Genomic DNA, 9663 nt, shown 5'->3' on the forward strand with positions numbered 1-9663 from the left:
TTATATACCCAGCGATATGATGAGAACTGTGGTAGTACCAATTATAAAAAACCGTACAGGAGACACCGCGGACATAAAAAATTATAGGCCCATTTCGTTGGCTACGATTGTAGCAAAGGTGTTGGATAGTGTGCTGGACAAACAGTTGGATAAGCACATGGGGCTTCATGACGCACAATTTGGATTTCGGTCAGGCTTGTCCACCGAAACGGCAGTCCTTTGTCTTAAGCACACTGTCCGATACTACACAGACAGGAAAACACCAGTTTTTGCGTGTTTTCTTGATCTTTCTAAAGCCTTCGATTTGGTGTCCTATAACAAACTTTGGCAAAAACTGTACGATGAGACGTCTCTACCCGGGGAATTGGTGGAACTGTTCAGGTTTTGGTACGGCCACCAAACTAATGTCGTAAAGTGGGCAGGTTCGCTATCCGATGAGTATAGGCTGGAGTGCGGGGTCAGGCAGGGGGGGCTTACGTCGCCTAGACTCTTCAGCCTATATATCAATCGGCTGATTGAGGAGCTCAGCAACACTATGGTCGGATGTTCAATAGATGGGACGTTCGTAAATAACATCAGTTACGCAGACGACATGGTGTTGCTGAGCCCGTCGATCGACGCCCTGAGGACGCTGGTAAGTGTTTGTGAGCGGTATGCGGAAGCCCATGGTCTCAAGTACAATGTCTCTAAAAGTGAGTTGCTGGTCTTCAGGGGAAGAACTGTAAAATTAGACGACCAAATGTTACCTCCAGTGAGACTGAATGGCACTCCTCTTAAAGTAGTAAGAGAATTTAAGTACTTGGGACACTGGGTAACCGCATCGCTAAAAGATGATATAGATGTAGAAAGGGAGCGTAGGGCGCTGGCAGTAAGAAGTAATATGTTGATTCGTAGGTTCGCAAGGTGTACTAGCAACGTTAAAATCACCCTTTTTAAGGCGTACTGTCAGTCATTTTACACCTGCAGCCTATGGATCAACTTTACTCAAAAAACTTACAGCGCCCTGCGCGTGCAATATAATAATGCTTTTAGGATGCTGTTGGGGCTGCCGCGCTATTGCAGCGCTAGCGGTATGTTCGCGGAGGCGCGCACCGACGGCTTCCACGCCATCATGCGCAAGCGGGTGGCGTCGCTGGTGCGGCGCGTGCGCGGCAGCGCCAACAGTCTCCTTGCCACAGTCGCGGACAGGGTAGATGGCGCTTTCTGGCAGTACTGGAGCAGCCTACATGCCCATAACAATCGAGATAGGATACTACATTATAAAATAAAATAGGTATTAATATAGGTTTAGTTTATTAGGTAATAAGTTACTAATATAATATAATATAATATAATATAATATGGAAATAATTCTGAAATAAATGTTTATTTAATTTAATTTAATTTAATTTATTTCAGTATTCGCACGATCATAACGACGGTCTTGTAAGAACGAAACATGTAAGGTCATTTATATTCCTATCTCACTCTATCCTATAGTTTGAAATGATAGCTGACCGAGTCGTGAGACGTGGCTCTAATAATTGGCTGTTTGCATTGATTTTTCTTAGTAGATACACGTCTTTAAAAGTTAAAAAAACAATACAAAAATGAACTTCCCGTCCGCTAAAACAGTACAGTACAATAATGATTTTGATTTTTAACAAGCTTTTATTTAACTTGCCCTGTTAGTGTGTATGTATGTTCATTTGTTAGTGTGGGTCAAATTTAGAAGCTTTTGACCCACTTCCCGATTTCCGATGCTGAAATTTTGCATACAAAATAGTAATGTAAAATCCTTAAGATATTCTTTAAGGTATTGTTTTTTTTTGTATCTTAATAAAAATATATGTAAGTAATGTTGAATTAAAGAGCACACAAAAGATGCTAACTGATTTGATGATTTTTAGTTGAGTTGAGTTTTTTTTAAATATTTACGATAAAATATTTAGAATCTTTAAAAATATTTACAATCAACCTTCAAGCACATAGTATTTACTACCTAAATGCATGTAAAGTTCGCGTCATTCACGATGACGCGCAGATTTGTCAAACCTAACCTTTAATTTTGGACCCGGGTACGTCCTTAAACTACGTCCAAAAGAGAGGTATGGGCATTGTGAATGTCATCTCGCTTTGTGTGGTAGGGCACAGCCAGTGGATGTCATTCCAGATCTAGAGCAGAGCCCAACTGGAGAAGTACCTCCACCTTACAGAAAACAGCAGCCAAATAACACTAGACCCTACTCATAGTGTTGTGTTCCTGCCGGTGAGTAAGGTTGCCAGAGCTCAATGACGGGGGGCGGGTTTAGGGTCGGCAACGCGCATGTAATTCCTCTGGAGTTGCAGGCGTACATAGGCTACGGAGGCTGCTTACCATCAGGCGGGCCGTTTGCTTGTTTGCCACCGACGTAGAATAAAAAAAAAAAAAAAACATAACAATATGAATCAAGTCACGCGTCTTCGTGAATGACTCGATCTATAGTTATATTCTGTACTGTTTTCAGCCATAATGTCACAATATCTATTGTGATAAGGATATGTAAACTGTGTCATTCAGTTATTATGTTTCTGCTAATAGTGCTAACCACAGATGAATACATAGTGTGATTAGCCACGCAGATTCACGCTCCCTTTCAACAGATTACTCTAAGAATTAACATAGATTAGCACAATCCTCAAATAAACATAAAGTGGTGCTAAACAAGTATTTCTTGATAACAAGGGACACCGATGCTTCTTGCAAGTTCTTGCAGTTTTTATTAATAATAAATAATAATTCAGCGAACGGTCTCATAGCGAAGAGTCTCCACCAACACCTTGAGAATCTCTCGCTAGATGGTTGGATCAAGGGTGAGATGCAGAAGGCGGTGATCTTGGATCGGCGCGGATAGTCCGGCGGTTCCTCTCTCTGCGGCCCTGACCACCGGCAGCTTGGGCCCTGCCCCACTGCTAGCGGCACCCTAGGTAGGTTTTTTATGTATTTACATATTTTTGTATTGTTCGGTAAGTATTTGTATATTTTACTTTTATATTCATATTGTAAAAAACCTAAACTAAGGCCCAAAATAAATAAAGGAATAAATAAATATTTGGGGACCATCTTACACAAATCGACCTAGCCCTAAACTAAGCAAAGTACTTGAAATAAATGCCCTAATCCATAAGCTATCGATTTTTTTTTTATGTGCGATAGGTAAATGGTCAGATAATGGTACATTAACGAAGTGCAGTCATGTTTGGCAGCATACAACTTGTGCTGCAGTATTAAAATGGTTGAGAAAAAACAAAAGTATGGGGGGTGATTTGTCGATAAAATTCATCATACTATACGTGGTTAACGGCTCCACTATACGTGCACAATCACATTGTATAGACAAATATATACATACTTATATAAATAGAAAACAACAATGACTCAGGAACAAATATGTATTGTTCATCACACAAATAAATGCCTTTACCAGGATTGGAACCCGGGACCATAACCTTCATAGGCAGGGTCACTAGAGTCAAACCAAACTAAGTGAGCAGCAATTTTAATAGCCCAGCATGAGCAAGTGTTATTTTAAACGTCAAACTTCTATAAAATTATGTACGCTTATTTATTACTTGAACAGGCTAAGCTATCAAAATCGCTGCCAACTTAGCATGGTCTGACTCTCTTGGGTAGAGACCCACTTGGTCAGATCCATCCTCATTTCTTATGATATTGGAGCAAGCAGATGAATTGCCTGATGGCAAGTAATTACCCGTGGACACCTTCAAGACAAGGGGATGCAAGGGTGTTGCCAGCCTACTAGATTGGTCAAATAACAATATAAACCTTACTGCATCTATAATGTTCTTTTTCCCATTTTATTTTATTTTAATCATTTGAAAATATGTTTCCATGACTTTACAGACGTAGCCAATGTGCCATGAAACTTAAAATTAACATATAACATATTATTGTATGATATACTAAGATTCCTTTTCTCATGTAACAAAACATATATTTATATATTCACCATACGGGTTTATTAAAGATTCCACAAATATTCGGCACTATTCAAGCCTATCCTGCCACTTTGGCTAATATTCAGTTGAATACTGAATATCTGTTACACCTATCTAAAATGCAAAATACACAATCAAAATAACCTAAAACCACTATATTTAATATTTCATTTTATTTTTATCATGGTCTGATTTGATTGAAAAAGAAAATAAATAATGAACATTTGGATTAGCTATACAATCTGACAGATTATCCCAAACAACTAATTATCAACACACATATCAGCATATTGATCAAAGAAACAGATGTAACAAAGTATAGATAAGATAAACAGTATTGACACTAAACTGACACTGGTTTGTTTACAGTGTTTACACAGATAAACACTATATTGACATATTGCAGTGATTATGTAGCGTGGAAGGTTAATGTACCTATCATTGATTTACCTGTAGTTGTTAATGTACCTGTAGTCTAGTACAGTCACTCTCAGAGATATCGCAGCAGCCAAGGTGCTCAGAAATATCTGAACATGACTCTATTTTCATGGCGCTAGAGTGCAAGATATGATATTTTTGAGCAAGCTTCGAGCTCAGCTGCTCTGATATATCTTATGATAATTGTCCTTCACTGAAGTTTAAATTAAGTTGTAACTGTAATAAAATATGAACTGGAAGAATGTCAGAGAATTGTTCCTAATTAAGGACTAATTTGATTTTAATATTTAGTTCTCCCATGTGTGAAAGTTTTGCTGATGATGAAGATTATACACAGGAATATTAAATAAACTGTTTGATACATATATTTGGCCTATTTTTGTTGCATAAATTGATTTAATTTGGACACTAAAGCCATAAAGTATATATAAATCTGTCCAAATTAAAGGTATATTGTAGGAAGTAACCCACAATTAAAATAATCGGATAGACAGACGGACATGACGAATCTATAAGGGTTCCGTTTTTTGCCATTTGGCTACGGAACCCTAAAAAAATAAGTTAATACTAGCAACTTTTCTCCATTAATGATAAAACTTGTGACAGAAAGACAGACCAGGGGCCCATTTCTCAAATGGTATTAGATTAATAATATTAGTCAAGTCATATGGGTTAGCATGGCAACAAACTAATAATGTTAGACTGATTCCATTCAAGAAATGGGCCTCTGGGCAAATATTTATACTATTATTAGCATGTGTCAGTTAACATTGACTTGGTTTGCTTTCTGCAATATTATGGTCAGTTTTGCTATGATGTAATAGGAAAACTGACCAGATATTGTTAAGTGCATAATTGGGTTTCAGCGGAGACCATCTAATGGAATGCATCCTTATAGTGTCTATTGGAAGCAGAGGTCATTTCAATATGAACACTGGCTGACTGTAACCAGCTCTAAACTGAAAAGTTACATCATGAGAATAGACACAATGACAAGTCCAGTAAGCCCCATAAAAAAAAATCTCTGCAGAAAAAATAATTGTTTATGTTTACTTTACATACTGTCTATAATATTATATGCACAACCATATAATAAAATTAAGTTTTATTGTTAAATACAGCTTGTTATCTTACAATTATAAATGCCCTTGAACTCCTTTGGAATTTGCGAGATTGTATTAATGTTAATAAACACAATGTTTTTATACTCTTAACATCAATGATATTATAAATATAGAAACAGGTCCATTCCAGAACACCCTTTCATTGATTAATTTATAAAACGACCTTGGATATCCCCATCCAGAATCTAAGAAGACATGTAAACAATAAACCATTCGCACATGGTAATTGTAAACGTATTCTAAAATTAGAACGACCCTTTTCTTTTAACTTTCAGTTTCCTAACAAATAACTAATCGAGTGATAGAATGTTACTCACCTTATATTTGCGACTTGATTTTCCTCACAACTTGCGCCAAAACGGGAATAAATTTGCACACAAAAACTTGTCTCATCTAAAAACCAGCACTAGCGCATATTACAGACTTTCCCTCGCGCTATTTCGAAAATTTCGCATAAATTTACACACTCCGCGAGTAGTAATTACACAACCAGAACACTAGAAACTGGGGAAACGAAAGAATTACGAACTGCAGTTGAATTACAAATCCGTAAAACCCACTACTCTGCGATCATTTGCCGCAAACCGCAGTGTCCATTCAACTGACGTGACGTATGTGTCAAATGGCGAAAATCAAAAAGCAAATAATGTTGCCAGGTTATTTTTGTATATTCCGCTATTTTAGAGCCAGCCCAGACGGTACGAGTGTCAAGTAAACGTCATAAATTCATAGAACTTTGACGTTTAAAATAACCCGCGCACCGTCTGCGCTATCAAAATTGCTGGCAACTTATCTCGGTTTGACTATATTGTCAAAAAATGTAGGATTCGTTTTTAATGTTTTGTTTTGTTGTGTGATTGCATAATACATAACACATACCCTGGCAAAACCAATTTGCCAGTAGAAAAGAAAGCACGAAATCTTAATTTTGCTCATAAGGCTTTTTCCATAGCGCCTACATTTTTCAAATTAGACACCTTTTTCTACGGATGTAAATGGATTGCCAAATATTAACTATAGCTATCTACACTTCTATTGCAGTCATATAATATAGGAGACTATTCGTAACATTGGTTATATTTTGAATTTTATAATTATTCCTTCCCATCAAATCCTGCCTTTCTATACTTACTTTTTTATGCTTAAAACGTACCGTTGTTGTAGACATCTGCGACATTTCATGCAATTTCCTTGCATAAGGCATGTGCGCCCTATCCATCTATGAGTCTACGTTGTAGCATTACTTACCTGGCAAATATTTTTAACGTGGATAGTACAATCTTTTTCTAGTGTGACACGGTCAAACGATATTGACCATAATCTGTATTTTCATTAATTCCAGGAAAAAACATCAGTGTGGCAACTGTGATTCATTGCGTTCCGTTTCAAGCACGGTTTACTGTAGTAATTTAAAGTTTAAAACCATCCCAACTAAAATAAACTTTTTTCTAAAATTCTGAATGTTGAAAAATGTTGATTATAGAAATTGAAACTTTTTTTCACATCGTTGCCCCAAATGCATTCAGTATGTGCTTTCATCCCCACATCTCTAGAACACTCCAGAACTATTTTTTAAAGCGTACCTATGTAAGCTTTAACCAATGATGTCGGCGTAAATATCGTGCGAGTGACATGTTTAGACATACATAATACTTAAACTATTACGAGGAAACTGTAATCATCAAATTTAGTTTTTTTTTTTTTAACAAACTGTATTCGGTCATAATTCGGTCCATGTCAGGGCCACTTTCACTTTAGGCACTACCTATTTCTTTAAGTTTATGACGTAACCAAGTACCTAGTACAGTCACGTGTAATAATATCGATACGAACAAAGTCCCAAAAATATGTATACACGACTATACTTATTCCCACTTTGTCGTCCGTATATATATTTTCAGACGTGACGTGATCGTACCTATGTCACGAAAAATCATTCTCATGCAAAAGAAAGTCACTTATGTAAAGGTCCTAAAGCAAAATTGGTAGAGCGGGCGCTGAAGCTCAAAACTTTCATTTAATGTATGCCCCTCTGCCGCGTCTTGTTTCGTAAGTATTATAAAATATAATTAAAACTGATCCAACTGCCAACGCCCTAAAGGGAAAGGACAAACTGTTGACATGCACAGGAAGGGACCATGAAGTCGCTCGCTGAATTTAAATTAAGTTTGATGCCTTCAATGGCACCACACTGGCTGTTGTTTTTGGGCAAACATGGCTGGGTCACTTCCGTTTGTAATGCGAGGCGATGTTAAGTAGGCAACATAGAGGTACAATAAGTATAGAGATGAAATGGTAGAGCCGGCAGATGACCGAACGAGATGCTCTTATCGAACTTTCAGTAGGAGTAGCAGAGAAAGTGTTATGATTGTTCGTCCTTGTTAATTTTTTTTTTATTCTCCATCGTAAATTTTAGTATGGCTTATGGTGGGCAACAAATAACCCAACCAAATTACGTAGGTTGGTTTTGGTATGTTATCAGTTTCAATTTAATTTATTGCACTATCCCTTTCGGTTATTTAGCGTCAAAATGCATGCAAGGGGAAGTCAAGTTGTGCCAACCCTAATAATTGCTCGGAGCAATGCTAAGCCGAACGGAACCGAGAATGACTGAAAGGAGGAGAGTCGCCCACTGCTTAAGGTAAATAAGGGGTGCTATTGCTATGCTAAGCTAATAGTTATGCGGACGAAAACCTTCTGTCTGTCACTGTCACTTTTCTACCAGTGGCGTAGCTAGGCGTGGACAAATGGGGCTCTCGCCCACGGCCTCGCACTTAAGGGGGGCCTTCCAAAGCCAACCTTTTTATTACCTTGGAAATCCATATTAAAAAGGGCCTCGCAGATGTCGTTTCTACGGTACCCATGCACTTAGAATTACGTAGGCAGTACGCTTGTTTGCTATCGATATGGTTAATAGTTATTTGTTTTACAAAGGGGGGCAAAGTTGTTGTTTAACCACTGGCTACGCTCCTGGTTCGAAAGATGAAAGCTTGAGCGTTGCGAGGGTTTCAAGGCGCGAGGGTTAAACAAATTTTGCTCCCGAGTGAAACACAAAATTTTACACTACACCAAACCGAAGAAAATATTAGCTGTAAAATATCAAACAAAATCAAAACCAAATAAACGTCATTAAATATTTATCATTCAAAATCATCGTCTAAAAGTCAATTCTGCTAGCTAACATAAGGAAACAATTAAAATTTTACATCTGATTACTATACCCCACATGTGGATAAAATGCAACTTTCTCATCAGTTTTTAAATAATCAAAAGGGCCTTTACCAGCTGGTATGGTGAAAAATAATATTTCCAACATAAATGTAATTACGTCAGCATTAGCTAAAGCAGGTAACGTTATTACTAAAATGGAAATGTAAATTGTTCAGTCAATAATAGGATTCCGAGCGTATCGCACTGAATTAATAATAGACTGCGGTATGGATTAAAATATCATAGCGGGGTGTTAGCTCTGATACAGTGCCAAAGCTGTAATCATTTGATTTGTATATTAAAGTATAATATCTGGGACACCAAGTCTTGCTCGGAAAACATATAAAAACTCAAAAATGCGCGTTTTCCCAGAGATAAGTTATTCTTAAGGTTTATCTGTTAGTGCTAATATTAAATAAATAAATAAATAAATAATAATAATAAATAATAATAATAAATAATAATAATAAATAATAATAAGACCTAGCGAGATCGATTTGTCACCCCCGAAAACTCCTATATTGCAAATTTCATCGAAATCGTTAGACCCGTTGATCCCCGTTTTTTTTCCCCGTTAATTTCAAGGGTGCATTCCTGAGCTTAAATTATGTAACTTTCTCAAAGAAACCGGTATTCTAAGTAACTCCATTTCGGAGATAATCAATAATTAATTTTTATCTTATAAGGCCCTTACGAGCGTGTACACTTGCCTTAGGGCCCGTTTACGTATTAATTAGTGTTTATTTCGAATGTATACATTTGCTACTAAACGTAAGTACTATTTCGGACGATTGATGTTCGAAATGACATTGATATGTCAGTTTTTAATTGTTTGGTTAAATTAAATGTATAGTCTATTTTTTTATTCCGTAGACTAAAATGACAACCACAAATGTCAAACGTAGAAATAATG

At 36.9% G+C, this 9663-nt stretch overlaps 1 protein-coding gene across 1 annotated transcript in view; it reads right to left on the reverse strand.

The window, feature by feature from the left end:
* The window catches only part of LOC133526487 (beta-1,4-N-acetylgalactosaminyltransferase bre-4-like), a 404725-nt gene extending 398569 nt beyond the window's left edge, over positions 1-6156 (reverse strand). Inside the window, exon 1 of the mRNA XM_061863140.1 lies at positions 5858-6156. The gene's annotated coding sequence lies outside the window, so the exon portion shown is untranslated. The remainder of the gene's footprint in view (positions 1-5857) is intronic.
* Positions 6157-9663: the final 3507 nt, after the last annotated feature.

Source organism: Cydia pomonella, chromosome 16, assembly GCF_033807575.1.
Source record: "Cydia pomonella isolate Wapato2018A chromosome 16, ilCydPomo1, whole genome shotgun sequence".
NCBI lineage: Eukaryota > Metazoa > Arthropoda > Insecta > Lepidoptera > Tortricidae > Cydia > Cydia pomonella.